We start from the raw sequence: 26,649 nt of genomic DNA, 5'->3' as shown, positions 1-26,649 counted from the left end.
TACGGTCTATGCATAGCTGTGTGTGTGTGTGTTTGCACACATACACTCACACACAAGCCACTCACAAATTTTAGTTGAAATTCAAGAAGTTATATGAAGATCGACCATAACAACTATGGCAATTTGGATTGGATTGCTATGCTGGTGGGGCTGCCACTTACGACTCTTTTCTTTATGTTTTTGGGTTTTCCTGCTGATGTTCAGCATTTTGGCAATAAAATTAATAGAAAACCACTCACTCACACACATACACAGAGTTTTAATTAATTTTTTTTTTATTTCGAAATTTGCGTATTGACGATTTTGTTGTTGTTGTTATTGTTGCTCCATTTATTTACGAACGAGAAAAAACGACATTTCCAAGATGAATCTCTATAGACAGGAGAAAAACACAAAAGCACAAAATTAAAGAAAACTTTGTGTTGTTGCTCTGAATGCTGCTGAATGGGAAACATAAGCATATGGACAAATTTTCCAGGCCTCATTTTTGAACCTCTCTCTTCTCGTCGTTGTTTTTTTAATGAATGATGGGTAATATGAATAATGGGTAATATGAAAGTAAATTAACGTAAAGTAAATAATTTATTTGTATAGTAACAACAACAACGACGCATGTTTTTGTCTTGTGTTTTTTTTTTTTCATCCAAAACAGCACATCTTCAGATTTAATTGGAAGATTGTAAAAAAATTCCATTTTGTTCTTTTAAAGACAAGATGTAGGGAAATGAAATTAAATACACGGATTTGGGTCTTTATAGAGAGAGAGTGTAGACAGAGAGGAAGTCTTTGTGGACTAGAGAAAGAGGTTTTTATAGTCGAACTGACTGAAAAATTAAGCTGAAAAGGAGGTAGTCTTTATATATACAGGGCGTGATGAAAAACCCGCAACCAACCTCAAACTGCTGACATTTCTAAGCCACTCGTTCGACAGCTGTTAAAATTATTCCAGTGACAGCTCATTATATTGTTTGCAAGCGTACAAAAGCATTTTGGTGAGAATTTTCCAGAAACAAATTATTCATGATGGAATTCAAACGCGAGATAGTGTGATTTCTTTATATTTGGCTGGAAAAACAAATGGGAGCTATCGTTGGAGCACTCTAGTATTTCAATGTGAATAAATCTTTTGTGTCTCGTACCATCGCTCGTTACCGCGATACTGGTAGCGTAAGCCCGACGTCAAGGAAGTGAACGGAAGAAAACAGCAACATCAGCAGAAATGGTTCGAAATGGTAAATACGAAACCCGTGTAGCAGTGCCCGAAAAATGGCTTGTGAGCTGAACATATCGCAATATTCCATTCGGCAAATATTTTGTAAAATGAGCTCGGGGTAAAGCCATTGAAATTCCAAATAGTGCAAGAACTTCCACCACAACAGAAAGAAAATAGACTCAAAAGATCTAAAACCTTGCTTCACTGGGCCGAAATTGGCGAACTTCCGAATTTGGTTTTCTCCGATGAGAAAACATTCGTTGTCCAGCAGTTTGTAGACAAACAAAATTATCGTGTTTACTTGCCAAAGACGTCAGCTGTGTACTTGCGGTTGGCCACCACAACTCAAGCCCCGGCCATGGTGATGGTGTGGGCCACCATAACAGTCGATGGTCGCTCCCCGCTCGTATTAATCAGAATAAATGACGAATAATATCACGAAAAGATTCTGGAGGGTGTATTAAAGACTTCGATACGCAAACATTTTGGCCGCAGACCCTGGACATTCCAACTCAGCACCATCGCACTCAGAACGCGCCACCCAAGAATGCTTACAAAATGAGGTGCCTCGCTTCATTTCCAGCGCACAATGGCCACCAAAATCTCCGGATATCAAACCGTTGGACTATTGCGTCTGGAATATTTTGGATAAAACAATATTTTGAATATAAAAATTACCAAAGTGTCGATCATCTCAAGCAAGCGCTTCGACGGGAATGGGCCAAAATACCGCAGATCAACATTCGGGCAGCGTGTGACGGTTTCATAGGCCGTTTGAAGGCCATAATTCGTGCCAAAGGTGACCAATTCGAACAAATCTAAAATTATTCTAAAATTTAATGCTATTTCCGTCATTTTTTGCTTTGATTCAATAAATTTTAAAAAATGTAAAAATTATACCCTATATATTCATAAAATGAGGTGTATTTGTGATATAGGCGAACTGGAGGATGTGGGAATCGTCATTATATCGGAACTGAAGAGAATTCTTGTTGAAGAGCTGAAGTGACTGGGTCTATTGTAGACGTACAGAAGTGGCGAGGTTTTTTTTTTCTAGAAAATTCATCCCCAGTGTCTTTACATAGACTGAAATGGAAACACCAGAGATTTTATGAACGAACAGACTAACAAAATATTTTTTCTCCCTATGCGCCAAAATTATTTAAAGGTATTCCATTGCCCATACTAAAAAAATATCTTCCAACATCCCAAAATAATCCACTGTTAAAACGCCAAATAAGAAGGATTTCTACATTATTCCACATCTAGCCTTTAAATAAAAAAAGAACAAGAACAGAAGCAGCAATGTGTTGAAAAATATTTACTTTTCAACAGTGCTTTTGTTTTTGTTATTTTTTTTTAGTTTTATTTTTCTTGTATTTTTTCTACAACTGGAATTGTTGACGGATAGTGGCGGATTTTCTTCTTCTTTTGGTTTTGCATTTGTATAAAAAAAAAAACAACAACAACATCAAAATATCAAAGGAATACCTAGAATACTGGAAAAAGTGTACGGTGGTTTCAAAATACTGCTTGAAAAAAAAAATATTATTGAAAAAATATTTTTTTAACCTTTAGTCCTGTGATAGTCGCTGAAAACATTATTTTAAAAAATCTATGCTTATTATATTTATTGAAAAAAAGCTTAAAAATACCATACCAATTTTTTAATCCACGATTGCCATAGTCGATAATCGTTGAAATAATATTTCTAAAAAAATCAACCAGAAATTCAACAATACACGCCTTTGGTAGTCCTTGAAAAAATATTTTAAAGATATTCATGCCTTTGATAGTTTTTGAAAATATTTATTTTTTAAAATATTCACCCTTTTATAGTCTTTGATTTTTGTTTTTAATATTGACGCCATTCAATGTCCTGCAAAAATATTTTTTTTTAAAAAATGCACGATTTTTAGACCTTGAAGTAATATTTTTTTTCAAATATTCACAACTTTCGTAGCCTTTGAAAATTTTTAAACTTTGAAAGACCTTGAAAAAAATTAATAATGTTTGACTTTGATAATCCTTAAAAAATATATATTTTTTAAATAGGTTTTAAAAAAATTATTAGTCAAGTCTTAGATAATCTTTGTTTTTCTTTTAACCCTTTGAGCCCCGAATTTTTTTCCGTAATCAAAGAACAATTTTCTGTTCACAGATTTAATGCATCTATCCTAGATAGGATATGGACAAAATTTGAGATTGCTACATCCTTGCATTCGGTAGATACAGTACATTCTTTCTGAAAAATGAAAGCCCAATATCAAGAAAACCAAATGAAAAATCGACGAAAAAATCATTTTAAATTATTCTCTATATTCATTTTTACAAGAATCAAAAATAGTTCTGATGGCAGAATTTGTACATTTCGAATGCGAAGCGATTTAAATAATTTGGACTGTATACACAAATTAGTACTGTACATATTTTGCCCTCTTCTCTACATTGAAAAGCTCATAACTTTACAAAAAATTTGGTCTTGACGTATGAAATACAAAGAATATATATCTACTAGCTACATATGAAATATAAGCTCTAAAACATTTTGTTGCCTGTGGGCGACATTGGGCCACAAAGGGTTAAAATTCAAGCCAGTGATTGCCAGGCAAAAAAATTAAAAAAAATACACGGCTGTGATTGTCCTTGAAATTTTTTTTAACAAATACACGCCTTCGAAAATCTCTGAATATTTTTTTTAATATTCACGTTTTTCTAGTTTTTAAAAAAATTATTAGTCTAGTCTTAGAAAATCTTCGTTTTTTTTAATATTCACGCCAGTGTAATTGTCAGGCAAAAATAAATTTTAAAAAATACACGACTTTGATTGTCCTTGAAAATTTTTTTAACCAGTACAGGCTTTTGATAATCACTGAATATTTTTTTAATACTCACGTTTTTGAAATATTTGTTTTTTTTAACATTTAAAGCCCTTGAAATTTTTTAAAAAATTAAGGACTTTGAAACAATTGTTAGAAATGCTGGATTTTGATAGCCTTTGAAAAAAATTTCGATGAAAATAATGGTTTTTCTTTAATATTTACGTCTTTTATTCCTTCAAATAATATTTTTGAACATATTCAACTTGCATATCCCATGAATAAAAATTTTTAAAAATATTCACGTCTTTGAAAGTCATTGAAAAAATATATTTTTTAAAACAATCTCCCTTTTGAGTCCTTAAAAGTTTTTTAATAATCAAGCTTCCATGATTTTTTTTAAAAATCCAAGCAATTAATTTTCCTGCAATTTTTAAAAAAAAATACACGACTTTGATAGGCTTTTTTAACACTAGATTGCCGAAGGCGGTCATTTTGGTCGCTTTTCAATTTCAAGTACAAAAACAACTGACACTTTTTTTTGAAAATTTTGTGACTTTTTGTACCACCAAATTTTAAAAAAAGTGTCATTATATGCACAGTTGTTTTTGTACTTGAAATTGAAAAGCGGTCAAAATGACCGCCTTCGGCAATCTAGTGTTAAAAACGCCATTATATGCACATATATCGATCCGCGTTCCTCCCAATTTTCGGTATTTTGGGGTTCTTGAGCTCGTTTTTCAAACGAATATGTTGAAATTTGGTACATTGAGTTCTTATTGGGTACTAAATGTCTCCTCAAAAAGTTATAAATATAGGTCCACTTTTTCTAGTAGTCCCCATATAATGGTACCTCCTAATTTTCAGTATTTTAAGGGTTTTTATCGTATTTTTTCCACCGAACTTGCTGTAATTTAGTATTTTGAGTTCTTAATATGTAACAAATCTCTCCACAAAAATTATAAATATAGGTCAATTTTTCGGATAGCCCCCATATATGGGTACCCCCAAATGTTCGGTATTTTGGAGTTCTTGAGCGCGTTTTTCAACCGAATTCGTTGACATTTGGTACATTGGGTTCTTATTTGGTGTTAAATATCAAAACTAAAAATTATAAACATCGGTCCACTTTTTCTGATAGCCCCCATATAAGGATACCCCCCAATTTTCGGTATTTTGGGGTTCTTGAGCGCATTTTTCAACTGAATTTGTCGTATATGGTAACAAATCTCCCTAACAAATATTATTAATATTTACATCATTTTAGGGGTTTTCCCCATATAACCCCCTTTTTATATTAAAATAGTTAGCTAATTTGTTCCGTGTGTTGGGGTTATCCCCATATAGCTGTTTTCCACCATCGAATGGGGGATATTCTGTAGACGACATTTTCAGTTCATACCCAGCATGGTATGGAATTCTAAAACGATTACGTCGATTTAGGCATGTGTTGTAAGGTCATCGGAGGATGTCGACATAAAAACTAGAACGTGAAGTTTGAGAATGAACTATATCGACCTGCATTGCACGGTATTGTGATTCAAAACTAAATTATTAGCTTGGAACTTGAGCTATATCGGCCCTTAATTAGGTATAACCTCTTATATAATGAAAACACCAAGTATTCGCTAATTCCTACACAATTTTGTCAATATTGGTCCCGCTTTAGTATGCCTCATATAAATTTACACTCTAAATTGGAGTATTTTCAGTATTTTATACACATGTTTCACCCTACTATGTCAACTTTTTGGGGTTTTGAGATTATAGGGAAACCCCTTTTGATATTGCTGAAATTTCTATTTAGTTTACAACAATCCATTGGTAGAATTGTCCTTATATATATGTTCCCTATATTTTCATTTGAAAAATGTTTCAGTATTTCTATGGTGGAGGGTATCCAAATTTCGGCCCGGCCGAACTTAACGCTTTTTCACTTGTTATAATTCACCCCTTCCATAATTCATAAAGAAATACAATAGTCAAGCCTCCTTGAATATTATTTTTAAATTTTGGATCTTTTGACGACCCAAATCGTATTTATCATCACTCTATTTCTTTTTGATGGAATATAATTAAAAGTTCTCACTACATGAATTGTTTAAATTAATTATTTAATTCGCTTATATTTTTTTAAAATTTTAGCCTTTTGTAAATTTCGTATGAAACTAACGAAATATCCGATTTCATCCAAACTTGACACAGTTCACTCCTTCTGGTGGTAGCCTCACCACAAAGTGTTAACATTAAAAAAAATTGTTAATACAATATCAATCGAGTTGAGTTTCGATTTAATCCAAACAATGAATATCGTAAAACTTTTACCAAGCCTAGATGTTGTCCGAAGATGGGATTAATCGGCCCATTTCTATGTAGTGTCAAAATTTTGAAAATCCAATAGCTAGTGAATGTATGCTTTCGTCCAAACTTTGCCCGCAGTTATATTTTTAAAAAACCTCCTTCTAGTACTTCCATACTTAATATGAAGGTAATGGTGTATCCGATTTTATCCGTTATTTTCACATCGTAGTATTTTTTACCAATCTCAGATCAATGTCAAAGATGAGACCTATGGCTTCACTCCTTTTGGCACCTCTCTCACAAAAGATCATCATGTTGAAAATTTTTAAATTTCATATGAAGCGAATGGAGTTTCCTCTTTGATAAAAACATGTTATAAACCGAATTGAGAATTCGGAGGGTCTAAACCTAGCAGACCTTTATGTTTAAACTAACAATAGATTTACAGGGTCAGATGAAAAAACTGCAACCAACTTTAGACTGGTGTCATTTCTAAGCCACTCGTCTGACAGCTGTTAAAATTATTCCAGTGATAGCTCATTATATTGTTTACAAGCGTTATTCGTGATGGAATTCAATCGATTTCTTTATATATGGCTGGAAAACCACATGTGGACAACGAATGTTAGAGCACTCCAGCATTTAAATGTGAAAAAATCTTTTGTGTTTCGTACCATCGCTCGTTACCGTGATACTGGTAGCGTAGCCCGACGTCAAGGCAGTGGACGGAAGAAAACTGCAACATCAGCAGAAATGGTTCGAAAATTAATGAAACGACTTGATCGGAACCCGCGTCGCAGTGGTGGTCACGCAAACATTTTGGTCGCAAACCTTGGACATTCCAACTCAGCACCATCGCACTCAGAACGCGCCACCCAAGAATGGTTACAAAATGAGGTGCCTCGCTTCATTTCCAGCGCACAATGGCCACCAAAATCTCCCGATACCAATCCGTTGGACTATTGTTTCTGGAATATTTTGGAAAGCAAGTTTGGCACTAAAAAATACCAAAGTGTCGATCACCTCAAGCAAGCGCTTCGCCCGGAATGGGCCAACATACCGCAAAGCAACATTCGAGCAGCATGTAACGGTTTCATTGGCCGTTTGAAGACCATAATTCGTGCCAAAGGTGACCAATTCGAAGAAATCTAAACTTATTCTAAAATGTTATGGTATTTCCGATATTTTTTGCTTTCATTCAATAAAATAAAAAAATGTTGAAATTATGGCGTTTGACTTTGATGCAGTTTTTTTTTAACTCACCCTGTACTAAGTGAGGGGTATACTCATGAAATGTTATATATTTGTGATATAGGCGAACTGGAGGAAGTGGGAGTCTTTGTAGCGGAACCAGGAGTGGCAAGGTTTTTTTTTGTATAGAAAATTCAGCCCAGTGACTTTACATAGACTGAAACGGAAATATTTGAGATTTTATGAACGAACTGAACGGCGGGCAGACGCAGGCAGATCAACAAAATATATTTTCTCTCTATGCGCCAAAATTTTTTAAAGGCATTTCATTGCCCATGCGAAAGAAATATCTTCTAACATCCTAAGATAAACCACTGTTAAGTCGCCAAGTAAGAAGGATTTCCACATTATTTCACATCTAGCCTTTAAATAAAAAAAAACAAGACCAGAAGCAGCAAAGTGTTGAAAAAAATATTTACTTTTCTACAGTGGCTTTGTTGTAGTTTTTTAGTTTTAGTTTTATTTCTCTTATTTTTTTGTTCTACAACTGGAGTTGTTGACGGATAGTGGCTTAGTTTTTATACCTTACACAACTATGTTGTCAGGGTATTATAGCTTTGTGCAGCCCCAAAAGTTTGTAACGCCGCGAAATATTGGTCCTAGACCCACCTTTAAGTATACCGATTGTCATATCATAGCTGATAATTGTGTATTATAATTTGTAAACACGATACAGGCCACAGTTATGGACCAATCTTCACGAAATTTTACATGTAGGATGGGTTCTGGCCAATGGAGACCCCTATTTTTGGGAAAAATCGGTTAATATTTAGGGGATGAAGTGGACCAAATACAAAATTTTTGTCCAGAGGCAGCAATAATGGCCCATCGTGAAATTTTGTATGGAGAAGGGGACCGAGCCAAAGAATAAGCATGCCTGATTTGAAAAAGATAGGTCAATATTTAGCGGGTCAAGTTGACGCTGACTTTTGTGTGAAAAATTACAATGAAAAATTTTTATTCTATAGGATATATATTTACCCCTGAAGGACATAGACCTGAGAAGTTGATATTATATCCAAGAGGAGTGGTTGACCTTTAAATTAATACCAATTATATTGTCGTATGTGCTCGGTTACACCTAAATATTTACAGGTATCTCCGTATTCGTATATTATTTAGTAACCCATTATCACTCTAGAGAGCAGAACTATAGCGCTGATCGCTTTGAAATTTTCCATAAGGTTCCAGTTATGGTCAAGGACAACGCCTATAATTTTCGGTGATGATCAGATAATAATTTTGGAATGAAGTGGACCGAAAACTTAAATTTTTGTGTTATTTTCAAGTCGATCTATAAACCACAAATGAAAGCCGAACATCACAACACAACCCACGGTGAAGGGAATCTGGACAATAGCTGTACTGAATACTCGTAATATTCGGAAAATATGTCAGTGTGAGGAAGGGGTGTTGTTTACCTATAATCGGGCAAGAGGGTGAAAATATCACGAAATATTGCCTCGGAATAAACATCCGCAGAAAATTTGAGCTCCGTGGTAGTTGTGTAGGGTATCGTATGGTCGGCCCCGTCCGGCCATTTGTATGAAAAAAATAACAACAACATCAAAATATCAAAGAAATGCCTCGAATACTGGGAAAAGTTTACGATGGTTTCAAAATTGTGCATGAATAAATATATTATTTAAAAATTGTATGGAAAAAAATATATTTTTTTGATATCTAGTCTTGTTATAGTCGTTTAAAAGAATATTTAAGAAATCAGTGCTGAAACAAAAATTGAAAAAACCATGACAATTTTTTAATGCACGATTGGGGATGGTCGTTGAAATAATATTTCTAAAAAATCAACGCTTGTCAAAAAAAAAAAATATTAAAAAAAATGCTATATATTTTTTTAATATTTTCCTGATCCACGTTTTTGACAGACCTCATTTCCACCCTTGAAAAATATATTTGAAAAAAATCCTCTGCGATGCCACTGTTCGCTGACGCTCAGCCAAATATATTGGGCCCTTTTTAATCTTTAACACTTGATTTTCAACGTAATGATGTTTATTTTACTTTCGTTTTTGCCGTACACCGAGTTGTACGGTGCGATATTCATTCCTTGTCTCCTTGCTCGCCTCCCGTTCGATCGGTCCGTCTGTCTGTCCATTAGTTACTCTGTCTGCATTTTTAGTCCGTCATTATTAATTTTGCGAAACGGAGACACGATGCCAAGCGACGCCGCCGGCTAAAAGATGCCGTTGTTGTGGCCTTTTTTCCATTTATTTGAGTTGTTGTTGTTGTTTTTTTTCGCTCTACCAAATGCCCTACAACGCTTGAATGAAAACGAATGGAAAAGAGCACACTAGGATCTGTTAGTTGGATTTGAATATTATTTCGAATATATTTCTATCTATATTTAAAGTTCTAATCAAATATTGCAAAAGTGTTATGGCATTATATTTTTGTATTTCCCAAAAAAAAAAAATAAATAAATAAATAAATAAATTTTGAAATAATTTGTTCAGGAAGTGTTCCCAAAATTCGCTTTCGCCGTTCGATTCATGTTCTGTGATTGGGCTATAAGAGGAAACTTTTTTTTTTTTAATTCTTAAGTATTGTAGAACAAACATAATTTTTGTGAATTGAAAGAAACTGAAAAATACAACACCACCAATAACAAAAACAACAACGTACAGGAAAATTTATTATTTTTAGTTGTTGTTTTTCTTTTTTTCTTTTCTTGGTTGACTTTATGAGATAATTATAAATCATTTCGTAAAACCCCCTTGAAACATAGCCGTGGTGTTGTATTGACGCCAAAGAAACATAAGTTCACCACCACATAGGCAAAAACTACAAGGAAATCAGAAAAATATGAATGATGGCTAAGGTATATCGAATTTTTAATGCCCTAATAAAAACCAATTGGAACCAAATGAAAAAAAATGGTTTTTCGATAATTTCGTTGCTCGTTTGGAAAACATGAAATAAAATGTGATCGACCTATGGTCTTCTGGAAGATATATAAGAGACTAATACTACCATAATTTTTTATTTTTTAATTAGATTTTTTATCAAGAATATTTTTAAGGGCTATTATAAGCGTGGATTTAAAATTTTCAAGGACTATTTTTTAACGTCTATCAAAATATTTTCTTTTTTAAAATCTATTAAAAGTTTTGATTTTTATAAAGATAGTTACTAGCGTAGATTTATTAAAAAAAATATTTTTTGAAGGAATGTAACAACCGTGGATTTCCACCAAAGAGTGCTTTCCTTTTCTAAATTACAGGGTGAGATAAAAGTCAAACGCCATAATTTTTACATTTTTTTAAATTTTATTGAATGAAAGCATAAAATGTCGGAAATAACATCAGATTTTAGAACAAGTTTAGATTTGTTCGAATTTGTCACCATTGGCACGAATTATTGCCTTCAAACGGCCAAGTCCAACGGATTGGTATCCGGAGACTTTGGTGACCATTGTGTGCTGGAAACGAAGCGAGGAACATCCGGTATTTTGTAACCATACTTGGGTTGCGCGTGCTGATTTTTGTTGGATTGTCGGTCTGCGGCCAAAATGTTTACGGTTTTAATACATCCTTATTCAGCCTTTAATTCTGATGCCATATTTATACGAGCGATCATCGGCTGTTATGGCGATCCACACCATCACCATGGCCGGGGCTTGAGTTGTGGTGGCCAACCGAAAGTGCACAGCTGACCTCTTTGGCAAATAAACACGATAATTTTGTTTGTCTACAAACTTCTGGACAACGAATGTTTTCTCAACGGAGAAAACCAAATTCGACAGTTCACCACTATTGGCCAAGCGAAGCAACTCTTCGGCTCTTTTGAGTCAATTTTCTTTCTGTTGCGGTGCGGTGTAAGTTCTTGCATTTTTGGAATTTATCAATATTTACCGAATGGAATATTGCAATATGTTCAGCTCACGAGCCATTTTTCGGCCACTGCGACGCGGGTTTCGATCAAGTCGCTTCTTTACCATTTCGAACCATATCTGCTGATGTTGCTGTTTTTTCCGTCCACTTACTTGACATCGGACTACGCTGGGCCAGTAACACGGTAACGAGCGATGGTACGAGACACAAAAGATTTATTCACATTTAAATGCTAGAGATCTCTTACGATAGCCACTTGTGGTTTTCCAGCCAAACATAAAGAAATCGCACTATGACGCCTGAATTCCATCACGAATAACTTTTTTTCTGGAAAATTCTCACCAAAATGCTTTTGTACGCTTGTAAACAATATAATGAACTGTCACTGGAATAATTTTAACAGCTGTCGGACGAGTGGCTTAGAAATAAAAACAGTCTGAAGTTGGTTGGAGTTTTTTCATCTCACCCTGTATAAAGTATGTAAAGTATTTGTGGCCCTCCCCTTCTGCGTGAACCATCAGTAGGCACGATTTTACGTGCCTTTTGAGCTGGTGCATCCTCATCCATGCGCACAACATGGCCTAGACACCGTAATCGCTGCAGCTTGATCCGTCTGACTATGTCGATGTCCGTGTATAGATGGCAAAGCTAGTGGTTCATTTGTAGCCAATATTCACCGTCGACGCAGATCGGCCCCTAGATCTTTCGAAGAATTTTTCTCTCAAACACTCCAAAAGCTGCATCATCTGCTTGCGCAAGTACCAGGGACGTACGCAGGGGGGCGGCCCGGGGGGCCCGGGCCCCCCCCCGAAATGAATTTTTTTCATAGTAAATTTATGTTTGCAACAGCAAATTTTTTCATTTTGTACTACCGGGCCCCCCCCCGAAATGAAATCCTGTGTACGTTGCTGGCAAGTACCCATGCTTCAGATCCATACAACAGCACGGGTAGTATCAGCGTCTTGTAGAGTGTGAGATTGTTTTGGCGAGAGGTGGCCTTGTTTTTGAGTTGTTTACTCAGAGTAGCATCTGTTAGCCAACACTATTCTTCTCCGGAATTCAAAACTGATGTTATTAGTTTTATTTATGGTGGTACCAAGGTATAAAAAATCGCTCACGACCTCGAAGCTGTAGTTTCCAAGTTCCACAGTTGTTTCGAGTCTACTGGACGTCTTGCGCTTTGGTACCATCAGCTTGTTCTTCTCGCCATGTAACATATGCTGTTTGGTGTACAGATTGTCATTTCTGTCCATATTTGTATCTCGTAGGACATTTTCCAGTCGGATGTTAAGAAGGTCACACGACAAACTGTGTCACCTTGTCTGAATCCTCGTTCGGTATTGAAGGGCTCCGAGAGGTCCTATTTTTCGTAGGTCTTTTCCTGGATTTGTCGCAGTGTGAAAATCTGGTCTATGGTGGATTTGCCATGTCTGAAGCCGCATTGGTATGGTCCAATAATGAAATTGACCCTTGGCTTCAGTCGTTCACACAACACGCTGGATATCACTCTCTATAGTTGCCATTTCGTCTTGTCTCCTTTTTTGTACACGGGGCACAGGATGCTGAGGTTCCAATCATTGCACTTGCATTCCTCTTAAATAGTTCAGCCTTCGGCACATGCTGCTTTATTATTCTTCCGCCGATTGATTTATATTCTGATCTGATCTTGGTTAGGTGTGTACACTCTATACCGTCATCTCTCATTGGTTCTGGGTATCTTTTTCACCACCACTATTTGATACCAGAAGCTTTTCAAAATGTTCTCAACACACTCTCTGTATCTGTCACCAGGTTTCCTTCTTCATCCCTACAAGAGGATGTGTCCGCACCAAAGCATTCGGTTTGGTGTTTTATTCGTTGATAAAATTTCCGGACAATTTACATACATATTTTCGTATATTTTGCAGTTGTTGTAAATTATTCAATGAAATTTTGTTTTCAAAAAATGCTCACCTTCTTTCATTCATCCTCATTGTTGGTAGAACTTTCCTTAAGTTGTCTTGTTGATCTGACTTAGCCATTTCAGCTTCATTTTGTTGTTCTCATTTACAACAATCATTAGGGTAGAACAATAATAATATTATCCCCCCATTACGAGATCATCATTATTGTGAATTTTCATTCTCATACTTTTTATCTTCATCGTTGTCGTCGTGGACGACGACGACGTCGACGATCGTAGTCATCTCAATATAAACATGTTTTGCTATGGTTCTGCTGTTCTTGTTGTTGTTGCTGTTATTCTATTACGTTTCTGTTTTTCTTCTCGTCTTGTGTATTTTTGCTAATTATACGCTATCTAACCCCATCATACCTCAGGCGACCGACCGATCGACCAGCATCAGCACAGCACCCCACCACACAACAGCTACAGAAAAATATTCATTCTTCCATTCATAAAAATCCTCACACAGAATAATCTACGATGAACAACAACGAGAGCAGCAGCAACAACAACAATGGCGTCGAGAAAAAAAGTATAATTAAGCGCCGTGGCCGTTCGTTGGAGTCTATGACGCCGTCGCTAACGTTCTAGTCGTTGTCAATTTGTAAGAATAAGAACAAGCATGATTTTCCTCTGTGAACGATGCGCGGGGAGAGAAAGAGAGAGAACAAAACATCACTACGTTAATGTTTATGTTTACATTTTGTTGGTGTTATTATAGAGACCTGTCCACCCCACTCCCCTACCTCCCTCCCATGCACCCACTACTTATTGTGTGTCTGTTTTCTTTTTTTTCAAGAAGAAGATCTCTGCGAGAATATTTTCATAAGAATACTCATTTTCATATTTTCATTTTGCTTTTCATAAACGACAGAGAGAAATATTGCCAATGAGAACAAAGATATTTTATTTATTGTGGAGAAGTGAGAGAAAATGCAGAGAGAATGCAATGTTGCCATTGTTAATTTAATTTTGATCACAACTTCGTTCAGAAAAATATAAAAACACGACCATAAATCTGACTCATCGAAAGTTCGTTATAAACCGCAATTCTTGTTGGACTCAAACCGTTATTGACAATTTGGAGTCAATTTAATAATGTCCGTCTATATCTCAAGCTCACGATTTCACCTAAACTTTGCAAACGGCAATATTTTAAATATCCGATATTGTAATATACTGAATGTTTTACTTCTCATATCCCGCCGAGAGGAAAATCTACTTTTAGATCGTAATAATTTTCAACAAATATACAAAACTAAAGCAACTAAATCGGGTACATTAATCATTTAAATAAATCATTAGGGATTATAATGCTATAATCATTACCGGAGATTTTAACTCGAACATTCTTGTTGATCCATCACTTATTAATCTCTTGATTTATTCGTAACCAATAGTGTGAATCCCTCTGACTTTTCTTATACAGTAAACGCATTATTCGATCTATTTTTTGTCAATAATTTGAAAAAAAAACGTTCTGCTGTATGACCAAATATCAGCATCCTGTTTCTCGAATCATGATTTAATATTTCTAGCTTACAAATTTGATGTTCGAAAGGAAACCCAAGTAATCCATTCTGTGACTATAGAAATTTGAATTTCGCTGAAATAGAGTACAAAATGAAAAAATTCGCTGTTGCAAACATAAATTTACTGTGAAAAAAATTTATTTCGATCAACAAGTCGAATTTCTCTCAGAAAATATACTTACACTATATAACGAAACTGTTCTTGTTATATCTCAGTGGATATCACCTAAAATAAAACTTTGGTTCAACTCGTCCATTAAAACATGTATCGGCGAAAAGGTATAGCTTACTCCAGATGGAAGCGACGTTTCAAATGCCAGAACTTTATGAAGTTTTCCGTTCGGTCAGAAGAAGAGTAAATAGCCGCATAAACACTACCAAGTCTAATTATTATCACACAAAAATTCAAAACTGCGCAAGACCCAACAATTAAATGTAATGTTATCAATGACATTGGTCTAGGAAAATGTGTGGTTCGTTACCGTGATACTGATAGCGTAGCCCAAGGTCAAGGAAGTGGACGGAAGAAAACAGCAAAATCAGCAGAAATGGTTCGAAAAGTGAAGAAGCGACTTGATCGAAACCCGCCGAAAATGGCTCGTGAGCTGAACATATCGCAACATTCCATTCGGCAAATATTGAGAAAATCTATTGAAATTCCAAAAAGTGCAACAACTTACACCGAAACAGAAATAAAATAGACTCAAAAGAGCTGAAGAGTTGTCTCGCTTGCCCGAAAGTGGTGAACTGCCGAATTTGGTTTTTCTCCGATGAGAAAACATTCCTTGTCCAGCAGTTTGTAAACAAACCAAAGGATGGTGTTTACTTGCCTAAGAGGTCAGCTGAAAATATGCACCTTCAGATGGCCACCAGAACTCAAGCGCCAGCCATGCCGAAGGTGTGGGCAAACATTTCATTCAGCAAATATTGAGAAAAGCCATTGAAATTCCAAAAAGTGCAACAACTTACACCGCAACAGAAAGAAAGTGTCGGTCACCTCAAGCAAGCGCTTCGCCGGGAATGGGTCAAAAAAACAGCAGAGCAGCATGTGACGGTTTCATTGGCCGTTTGAAGGCCATAATTTGTGCCAAAAGTGACCAGTTCGAACAAATCTAAACTTATTTTAAAATTTGATGCTATTTCCGAAATTTTTTGCTTTAATTCAAAAAAAAAAAAATGTAAAAATTATGGAGTTTGACTTTGTTGCAGTTTTTTATCTCATCCTGTATAACATTGACCCTTTTTGGATATTGGATTTACAATTATTGAAAATTTTGACCATATGTAGGGGAGGTACCAGAAGGATTGGATCAATGGGTCCCTTCTTCGAACTTAATCTAAACTAAGTAACGATAATAAGTAATGTAAAGTTTGGCTCCAATCGGACATTCCATTCGCCTGATATTGCTTTTGTAAATATTGAAAATTTTGAGCAATTTGTGGAGAAGGTATCAAAAGGACTGGACCAATAGGTCCAATTTTCAAACTTGAGCTAGATTTGGTAAAGATAATAGGTTGTGCAAAGTTTTGTTCAAATCGGACATTCCATTCGCCGGATATTTCATTTATAAATATTGAAAAATTTGACCAATTTTTGGGGGAGATGCAGAAGGAGAGGAATCTATGGGTCCCATCTTCGAACTTGATCTAGGCTTTGTAAAGGTAATAGGTTGTGCATAGTTTGGTTGAAATCGGACAGGTCGTTCGAATGATATTATAACATTATTTTTTGCACAATATTGGCCTTTTTGTGGTGGAGGTACCATTAGGAGTGGACCGTTATTCCCCACCTTCGAACTTAAACTAAGTTTGGTAGAAATATTAAGATATGCAAAATTTAATGAATCAGTTACTCCCTTCGAAAGTTATGCAGCAAACAAGCCGGCCGGCCAGCCGGACGGACGGTCATTTGTAAATCGACTCCAAATTGTCTGAAACGGATTTGTTCCAAAGAGACATGGGGTCTAAAACCAATATTTCGATGAGACACATTTTCACCGTAGCAAAGTATATATACCCTCATTAGCCATAAGGCTGAGGGTATAAAAAAATGGCAACACTGCAACTCTGTTTGTTTTGTTTTGCAGAGAACATTTTTTCGCTATAGTACAGGTTGACAAAGCCAATGAGGAGTCTTCTTTTTCTTGGAGCTCTCAAACAAATTGCCTCTGTCTCTCTCTATGTGACGTTCGTTCTCTCTATCTTTCGCTCTATCGGTTGGTGAGTGTATGAGTGCCAATCATGCACATGAATGAAATAATAATAATAAAAAGGGAGGCCATTGGGCGCCGCATAGCTTGCTTGCTGTTGGCTGGCTCACTGGCTGTTGTGTATCTTTTTAAAGTTCAGTATTTTTACAGATCGGCGGCATATAGTAGCGCGCGATTGTGCTGTGGATACGTATTAACACGTCGGGTTAAAACGGGAGCGCGCACGTTCCTTTACACACACACACATTATGGTTTTGATTACAGCAACGAATTTTGTTGTTGTTGTTTAATTTATTTATTTCTTGTTGCGTTAAATTAATTGGTGGACGCGGACGGACCTTAGTCGATAAATCTTGATGCGTTATTAATTAAGAAAAAAATATTTTTAAAAACAACTATAGAATAAAAAAAAGTGTAGCAAGAACATGAAACCCTTTTACTTGTCAACAAAATATTTACAACAATAAAGAATAATAACTGCAAAAATAAAATAAAAAAATAACAAACGAGTAAAGCAACAACATCAATATTTATTAGTGTGGTTTATTAATAAATTATTCGATTCGATTGCTTGTATAAATTATTTTGAAAAAAAAAACAAAAATTAAATATTCTTAACGCGATCTTCATCGCCGCTAGTCTTCTTCTTCAGCGGTTAACATTGGTGACAGCAGCAGCAACGGCGGCAACAACAACATCAACCACAACAACGGTAATTGATCCATGGCGTTGTACGTTGTTTTTTTTTTTAGTTGTAGTTTTGTGCGTGTAGTTAGTAACAACAACTAAATGTGAACGATCATGATTATGATGATGACGACGACGATAGTGATTAACATAATGACGGCGATGATGATAATGATGTTGGCGGCGTAGCCTGGTACTACGACTTCTACTATTAATTTGTTGTTGCTGCATTCTTCTTCATCATCTGCTTTTAACTATTGAATATTTAACCGTTCACATTCTATTCGAACGTTCTTCACATTCACTGAACAAACGAAGAAAAATGCAAAAAAAATATTGAAAAACAAAAAAAGTGGAAATAACTACAACAACTAAAAAAGAATGTGTGTTTAAGTTATAACTAAATTGCTGGAAGTTAATATTCCCAAAAAGAGTGTCTATTTGAAAGTTTAGTAATAATTAGTGAAGCAGAATTAATAACATACAAGTGTTGCCAGATATTTTAAATCGACTTCCGGTTACAATTTTTTTTTTTGCAAAATTCAATTTGATAAAAATATGAATATTTTTTAATATTAATAAAACAACAAAAATATTTGTGAAATTATCTATAACTGTCATTTAAATTTTTTCCATATTTAACAATAAAAAAAAATCTCAACAAAAAAGTAAAGAAATAAAGCAAAACAAGTAATTTAATGATTGTAAGTACATGTAACTCGGAATACTGAAGCTGTGTTTTTTCCTAATCTTTCGCTTCTAAGGCATCTTCACAGCCAAACACAGTATTTAACACTAGATTTAGGGGACACGTCAATTTAATGGAAATTAAACTTTGCTATAAAACACCCAAAATATTAAAGCAATAACTTTAAATATTTTGCATTGTAAATTAATAATTTCAACAAAAGAATTTATATGTCCACAAGCTTCCAAAAAATTTTGAAATTTTTACGTTGTATACCTATCTGTACAAAACCCGTCAAACCCCTGACTTAATAAACAATCCTTATATTTGCTTCGTTCGTACAATCATTCTTCGAATAATAAATATACGAATAAATGAAAAGGTTTTAATTGCAATACCCTCAATTCGTTGTGTCAATGCCGCTTCGATTATGTGAACTAAAGCGGACTATATGGTCTGAGTTCTATCGTATTTAACATTCAATGCAATTAATTATACCTATCGCCGAAAAACTCTAAAACGAGAGACGATCTTCCGTACGGTTTCTACAGTGTCAGTTGTAAGAACATTTTTAAAAAGACAGTGTGCAGGACCTACTGGTTGCGCAAAAAGAAAAATTATGTCGGTTGTGAAACCAGTGCTTTTGATTTGATAAATTGAAACTATTACGTTTTATAATAAACAAAGTTTGGTGTCGATGTCACGGATCAGATAGTGTAAAAGCAGGATGTTTTCGATGGATTGTTCCATTTTTTATAATATTTGAGATTTAGCAACGATAAACGCGTGGATATTGTACAAAGAGTGTTAATTTTGTAGCCAATGAATTAGCTAGAGGAAACTAGGAGAACATTCGTCACAGTTCAGACGTTTCAGATCAGTCACTTTCAGTTGCCAAGTGGGCTATTATAGTAAAAATTGAAGCTGTAATTGCTGCAATTCAATACGTATATAAAAAATTTTTTCGACAAATATGATTATCTTGCGATTATTGTATTTTTTTAAGTAAATGCGTATTTTTATCCACCCTTCAATTTGACAGATGCCTCTAGAGATAGGTATATAAGAAACGCACGTAAACCTAGTGTAAAATACCTCTGATAGACAATTTTCTTTAGGTCAAAACCTTTTGGGTATCTAGAAAAGGATATATTTTGTAAGGGTTTTATGATAGAACCTTTCCCTAAATTATCTGTTTCAGGTCTGTTTATTTACGATTTTATTGTTTTGAACCTTGGTGTCGTATACGCTTCCACAAACATTATACGCACCCATACACTTACAAACTATCTTCAATACCTATAAGCGAATAAAAATAAAACAAAAAACAAAGTGTCCTTCAGTTTTGACCATTATATACGTATTAAATTATAAGTTGTTCCTAAGTGTAGCATTTTTTATTAAATGTATAAGGTTTCGAAGTTGTAACATTTTGTAGCAAACTGAATAAATAACCTGTAACTTTTTTTGAAAATCAACTTACAGTGAAAGTTTTTTTCAGAAATAAATAGGTAATTTATTCGTTCAAAATTTATGTATGGAAAACTAATGTGAACCCTTAAGGGAACCCCACCCATTCTCGATTTTAATTTTTCAAGATTTTCAATGGGCTGGTAAATCAATACCAATGCTTGTTAAGGTTTGTAGCTTTGCACATATATATTTGAAGATTTAAAAAAGAAGAAAAATAATTTACAAAAATTTTTTGTTGTTGTTTTGTTGTTGTTTTTTGTGATCAAAGAAAAGTCCTTATTTTTGATGGCGGGCATGATAAATATTTTTGGAAAATCGCATAATTTTGACCAAACCCAAGTTAAAAAATAAGGAAGATCTTCACCGATTGGATTTATCCTAGTTCATACGATAGCTATACACTCACAGAGACACGTGTAAAAATTTGAAATCGATTGGGTTATTAGTTTTTGAGTTATCGTGCCCGCCATTCGCAAAAAAATGTTTAGAGAAAAACGCGTTTAAAGTTTGAGAAGCCCTTCAGCCGTCACTTGATGCTGACACAATAAATATGCTATATCTTCAAGAATTCTTGAGATTTTTACTTGAAATTTTGTGGGGACATTCTTGAATTAGTATAGATTGGAATTAAGTCAACAAAAATTTTGACCCCGAGAATGGGGGGGTCCCCTTAAATAAGTAAATTTAGTTAGTTATCGAAAGTTGATTACGGCAGCATAACTACCAAGCAATTTCTTTACCCATCAAATATTATTTATTTCATAAAGAATTTTGAATTTTTTGAAGGAATAAGAAACATGTGTAGGGATCTGTTTATTAATTTTATATTTGTTTGGTACTGCATTGTTATACAATCGTTATCCAGGAGAACTGATATATACAGGAAGTTCCAACATCTTTTAGGCCTTCTCTACCTAATAGATATTCTGTATTTTGTATCTAAAGTCCCTAAAACATCATTTTACATTAAGAAGCGCTGTTCTGAATGTATTCTAAATACCGAAAAGCTTTTGTAGACTTGCTTTGGTCTTTCGAAAGTAATTTACTATTAAAATGACCTTATTGAAAAAAAAAAACAGCTACTTCAGATGTTTTCTGTGGTTTCTGTTGGCCATTAATTTGATATTTGACTACTTTAAACCCATAAACCCTAATAAATTCAATCCAGCTGCAATTGATGCGCCTTCATCAGCAACGTACACAGGATTTCATTTCGGGGGGGGCCCGGCAGTACAAAATGAAAAAATTCGCTGTTGCAAACATAAATTTACTGTGAAAAAAATTCATTTAGGGGGGGGGGGGCCGGGCCCCCAGGGCCGCCCCCCTGCGTACGTCCCTGGCCTTCATATAACCTGACAAAAATTGGGGGCTCTACAAATTCACTTGGGGCTACTCGTTGCTGACTCATAGCCTTTAATATTCTTTATGAAGATTGTATTAGGGAATTTAAATTTATAGTGAACATTTTTAAATTCTTATTTGCTGTTGTTGGAAATTCTGACAGATCTGCCAACTTTGTTGAAATTCATGGAAACGTCTCTTGATTTCAGTTTTCCAAGTACGTCACCTGCGACAATGCGGTTCATAGTGCAATCACAATGACATTAAAGATGAAGACCAAACAAGACTACTGACTACCTGACAGAGATAAAAAACAACGCATTGTTGTTCGGCAAAGATATATCTATGTTTATTTTTTGTTCATATTTTATGATTATCATTTTTTGATGCAAAATTGAAGCAGGGAGTCTTTATAGACGAGCTGAAGCAGGGCGTCTTTATGGACGAGCTGAAGAGAATCTTTAGATACGAGATGAAGAAAGTCTTTACAGCCGAACTGAAGAAAGTCTTTATAAACGAGTTGGAGGGAGTCTTTTTAGACGAGCTGAAAAAGGGAGTCTTTATAGACGAGCTGAAGCGGGGAGTCTTTATGGACGAGCTGAAGCAGGGAGTCTTTATAGACGAGCTGAAGCAGGGAGTCTTTATAGACGTGCTGAAGCAGGGAGTCTTTATAGACGAGCTGAAGCAGGGAGTCTTTATAGACGAGCTGATGCGGTGAGTCTTTATAGACGAGCTGGACGGTATCTTTATAGACAACCTGGAGGGAGTCTTTATGGATCTGGAGGTTGTCTTTATATACGAGATGGAGGGAGTCTTTATAGACGACCTGGAGGGAGTCTTTATAGCCGACCTGGATGTAGTTTTATAGACGGCCTGGAAGGAGTCTTTACATACCTACTGAAGAGAATATTTATAGATGAACTGAAGGGTGTCTCTTTGGACGTCCTGGACTTATTTTTTTGAAATATCATTCTCTCAAAAAAAAAATATTTTGTTTTCGGATTGACTCCCGAAAACAACTAAAAAATTGAAATGTAAATATTAAAAAAACAACAGCATTCGTATAAATAAAAAATAAATGTTTTTTATTAGCGCTGTTGTTGTTGGTGGTGGTAAAAACAAAAGAAAAAACAACAATATTTAAAATAAAATTTTATTATTCAAGGTTGTAAGGCAGGCAGGCAGTCGGACAGGCACATTAAAAACAAAACACCAAACAAATACAGAGAAACGCTGAAAAAAAACAAGAATTTGCTGAATTGCAAAATTGAATTTACGGCGGTATATGGCAGCAGCTGAATTTTCGTGTTGTTGCTGTTGTTGTTCCTTTAGCCGGCCAACACACATTGTCCATTCGTCCCGCCGCCGCCCTTCTTTCATCACATCACACATCGATGGTGTCGATGGATGGATGGGTGTTAGAGGGACGATTCAATGAATCCACCATTGCTGGGCTGGGCTGGGCGACGACACAACTATAACGTTTAGAGGGTGGTGGTGCTGATGTTTTGGATTTGAAAATATTTTTTTTATACGAACATTTAAATAAATATAAAACGTACACATACATACACATTCACCGATCTACTACAAACATTTTTTATTATTGTTTGGAAATTTATTTTTATTTTCCACAAAAAATATAGTACAATGACGGAAAATCGATGTGTGTGTTAGTGTGTGTAACAATGACATACACGATCGCACATCTAAATTATTACTAACGGAAGAAAATATATAGATCAGGGTAGTGAAAATCCCCACCACCCCTAAAGATTTGCTAAGGTTCAGTATTAGAGGAGACCGGGGACCCCAGTACCTCGCCAACACAATTTCTGGGAAACAGAACAGAATCGTTCTGAACCGTCTACACTTGCAAACGTCAGATCTTTTTCTGAAAAAGTCATGTGCATAGGACGGTGGTGTGTGGCTGGTATGGCGATGGCGTTGATGACGGTAATAACTATCGATGGAATGTAAATAAATAAAAATTTATTCTCCATATCGTTGCACCACCACCAACTGTAAGGCGGGCGGTCGGACTGACTGACTGGTTTGACTGACTTTCCAAGCAAACAATAACATTTATACGTAATGAGCGCAATTGTTTTCAATTTTACTTATTGCTGCTGTGCTGATGGTGGAGGTGTTGGTTGGGTGGTTGGTTGGAGGCAGTATTTGAGCCATTCCATCAGAATATGAAAATAAAGCACGAACATGGAAATATGCAGTTTTCATCAGTGCAAGGTTAATATTTTGTTTAAAAAAATATATATTTATATAATTTGTTTGTGTGTTTTGAAAAAAAAGACAAAACAGTATTTCTATATGTGACCTATGACCATATAAAATAATTGTTAAAAATATATCAATGTCCACAAGACAGAAGATACTAGTCTCCCATTGATGATGGAAGTCTTTATAGACTGATGATAGGAAGTTTATTTTTAATCGGTGAGCTGAAGCAGGGAGTTTTTATGGAGTATCTGAAGGCAGGGACTCTTTATAGACGAGATGAAGCGCAGGGAGTATTTATAACCGAGCTGAGAGGAGTATTTATAGACCTGTAGAAGGAAGTCTTCATAGGCGATCTGAATGAAGTCTTTATAGACGATCTGAAGCAGGGAGTATTTAGAGACGAGCTTGGGCTGAAATGTGTATTTATAGGCGAGCTGAATGGAGGCTTTATAGATGAGTCGAAAAGAATCTCTATAGACAAGCTGAACGGAATCTTTATAGACGAGCTGAAAAGGTCTTTGTAGACTGAAGTAAGTCTTTATAGACGGGCTAAAGGGACTCTTTATAGACGCGATCTTTATATATAGACCCAGTAGCGGATCTGTGCGTATTCAGGGTGAGATGAAAAAAACTGCAACCTACTTCAGACTGTCATTTCTAAGCCATTCGTCGGACAGCTGTTAAAATTATTCCAGTGACAGATCATTCCAAAAGCCTTTTGCTGAAAATTTTCCAGAAAAAAATGTTTTTTGTGATGGAATTCAAGCGTGATATTGCGATTTCTTTATATTTGGCTGGAAAACCACATGTGACTATCGTTAGAGCACTCCAGCATTTAAATGTGAATAAAATCCAAGAAGTGCAAGTACTTACACTGCAACAGAATGAAAATACACTAAGGAGTTGCTACCCTTGGCCGAAAGTGGTGCACTGCCGAATTTGGGTTTCTCCGATGAGAAAACATTCGTTGTCCAGCAGTTTGTAAACAAACAAAATGATCGTGTTTACTTGCCAAAAGGTCAGCTGAAAATGTGCACCTTTAGTTGACCACCAGAACTCAAGCGCCGGCCATGGTGATGGTGTGGGCCGCCATAACAGCCGATGGTCGCTCTCCGCTCGTATAAATCGACCGTGGCATCAGAGTAAATGCCGAATATTATCGCGAAAATATTCTGGAGGGTTTATTAAAGCCTTGGGCACGCAAACATTTTGGCCACAGACCTTGGGCATTCCAACAGAACTCAGCACCATCGCACTCAGCGGCACCCAAGAATGGTTACAAAATGAGGTTCCACGCTTAATTTCCAGAGCACAATGTCCACCAATATCCATCTCCGGATACCAATCCGTCGTACTATTGTGTCTGGAGTATTTTGGAAAACAATACCAAAGTGTCGATCACCTAAAGCAAGCGCTTCGCCGGAAAGGGCCAAAATACCGCAGAGCAACATTCGTACAGCGTGTGACGGTTTCATTGTTATAATTCCGACATTTTTTGCTTTCATTTAATAAAATTAAATAAAAATAAAAATTATGGTGTTTGGCTTTGTTGCAGTTTTTTTTTATCTCACCCTGTATAGTATGCTCGTATCATCGATCAGGCTAATGCTCATATATTTGGCTTTTAAGGGATCTTCCATCTGAAGAAACCTCTTATAAGGGTCTTCGAAATAAAAAAAATCGTTTAAACCAGAAAAAAAATTCAGTTGGTGTTGTCGACAGATATATACCCTCAACCTATGGTTTGCGGGTGTCTCCGAAATGACACACAGATGTTTGTATCAAAGAGGTTTAGGATTTAATGTTGATCATATTAGCTTCAACAAAAATTTACAAGTCCATCGTCGGACTTGATCTAGGCTTCGTAAATATAATAGGTTGTACAAAGTTTGGTTCAAATTGGAGAGTCCGTTCGCATGATATTATGAAAGGTACCAGAAAGTGTGGACCAATCGGTCCCATCTTCGGACCAAATATAGGCTTGGTAAAAATAATAGGTTGTGTAAGATTTGGTTCAAATCTTATATCCCATTCGCCTGATATTGCATTAATAAATATTGAAAATGTTAACCCTTTGTTCGGAAAATGCCAAAAGGGGTAGATCGATATTCCCCATCTTCGAACTTAAACTAAGTCTGGTAGAAACATTACGATGTGCAAAGTTTGGATGAAATCGCTGACTTCCTTCAAAAGTTATCGTGCGCACCAGCCGGCCAGACAGACGGGCGGACATTTGTTAATCGACTCCAAATTGTCTGAAACGGATTTGGTTGGACCAAACATGAGGTCTAAAAACAATATTTCGATGAGGCACATTTTTGCCGTATCATAGGGATAAGTAAATCGACTTTCGACTAATCGATTAATCGACTTTTTGTATTGAAAAGTCTAAAAGTCGAAGTCGACTTTTAATATATGAGGAAATTGTAAAGTCGACTTTTCAAGATCGACTTTCGATTTTCTTCATAAATACTTGGTTTTTTACAACAAAGCTCAAATTGTCCAAAAATTGTACTTTCCGGAACTTTACATTATCTGTTAACAATAATTCATATAAAAAAATCAAATTTTTAGTTTTGCAAAGTCAGTAAAGTAAATTCGATTTTGAATAGTTTTGACAAAATCCAAAGTCCCTTTTTAGTCAAATGCAAAAATCACAGTGTGTAAAAGTTTCTTTTGCGTTTTTTCGATTAACGTATCCCTAGTGCATATACCGTCATTAGCCATAAGGTAGAAAAAAGTCTTGGCAAACAATTTTCTATATACGTCCACGTTTTTATAAATTCCCCACATTAAAATCTAACCGCTATATATATAGACCTAGTAGACCCACTACTTTATATGTTAAACGATTCTATAGTCCTGCTGCTTCAGACTTCTGGAAGCTTCTATCTATATAGAGTAAATTATTCTATACTCACAGATAATCGATTAGGCTATTGCTCATAACTTAGGCTTATAAGGGATGTAGAAAACCCTTATAAGGGTCTACCAAATAAAAAATCTCAAAAATATATCGCTGAAGGCTATTCTACTATGGCTATGGAACGATCGGTAGCTTAACCGACTAATGAAAATGAATTAATTTTCTCTTTCC

General features: G+C 35.5%; 1 long non-coding RNA gene across 2 annotated transcripts; it reads left to right on the top strand.

The window, feature by feature from the left end:
* The first annotated feature begins 857 nt into the window (after positions 1 to 857).
* On the top strand, positions 858 to 24,726 carry LOC133324525 (uncharacterized). 2 transcript variants are annotated; one of them, XR_009754125.1, is made up of 3 exons: positions 858 to 1,232; positions 15,477 to 15,752; positions 24,571 to 24,726. It is a non-coding gene; the product is annotated as an uncharacterized LOC133324525 (long non-coding RNA). The 2 variants fall into 2 exon arrangements; XR_009754124.1 differs by lacking the exon at positions 15,477 to 15,752 and having other exon boundaries at positions 858 to 1,525.
* Positions 24,727 to 26,649: the final 1,923 nt, after the last annotated feature.

This window comes from Musca vetustissima, unplaced genomic scaffold (genome assembly GCF_032173495.1).
Source record: "Musca vetustissima isolate MV318-11 ecotype Yass unplaced genomic scaffold, APGP_CSIRO_Mvet_v1 utg39278, whole genome shotgun sequence".
Taxonomy (NCBI): Eukaryota; Metazoa; Arthropoda; class Insecta; order Diptera; family Muscidae; genus Musca; species Musca vetustissima.
The sequence above is the reverse complement of the archived record's forward strand: the minus strand, read 5'-3'. Positions and strand labels throughout refer to the sequence as shown.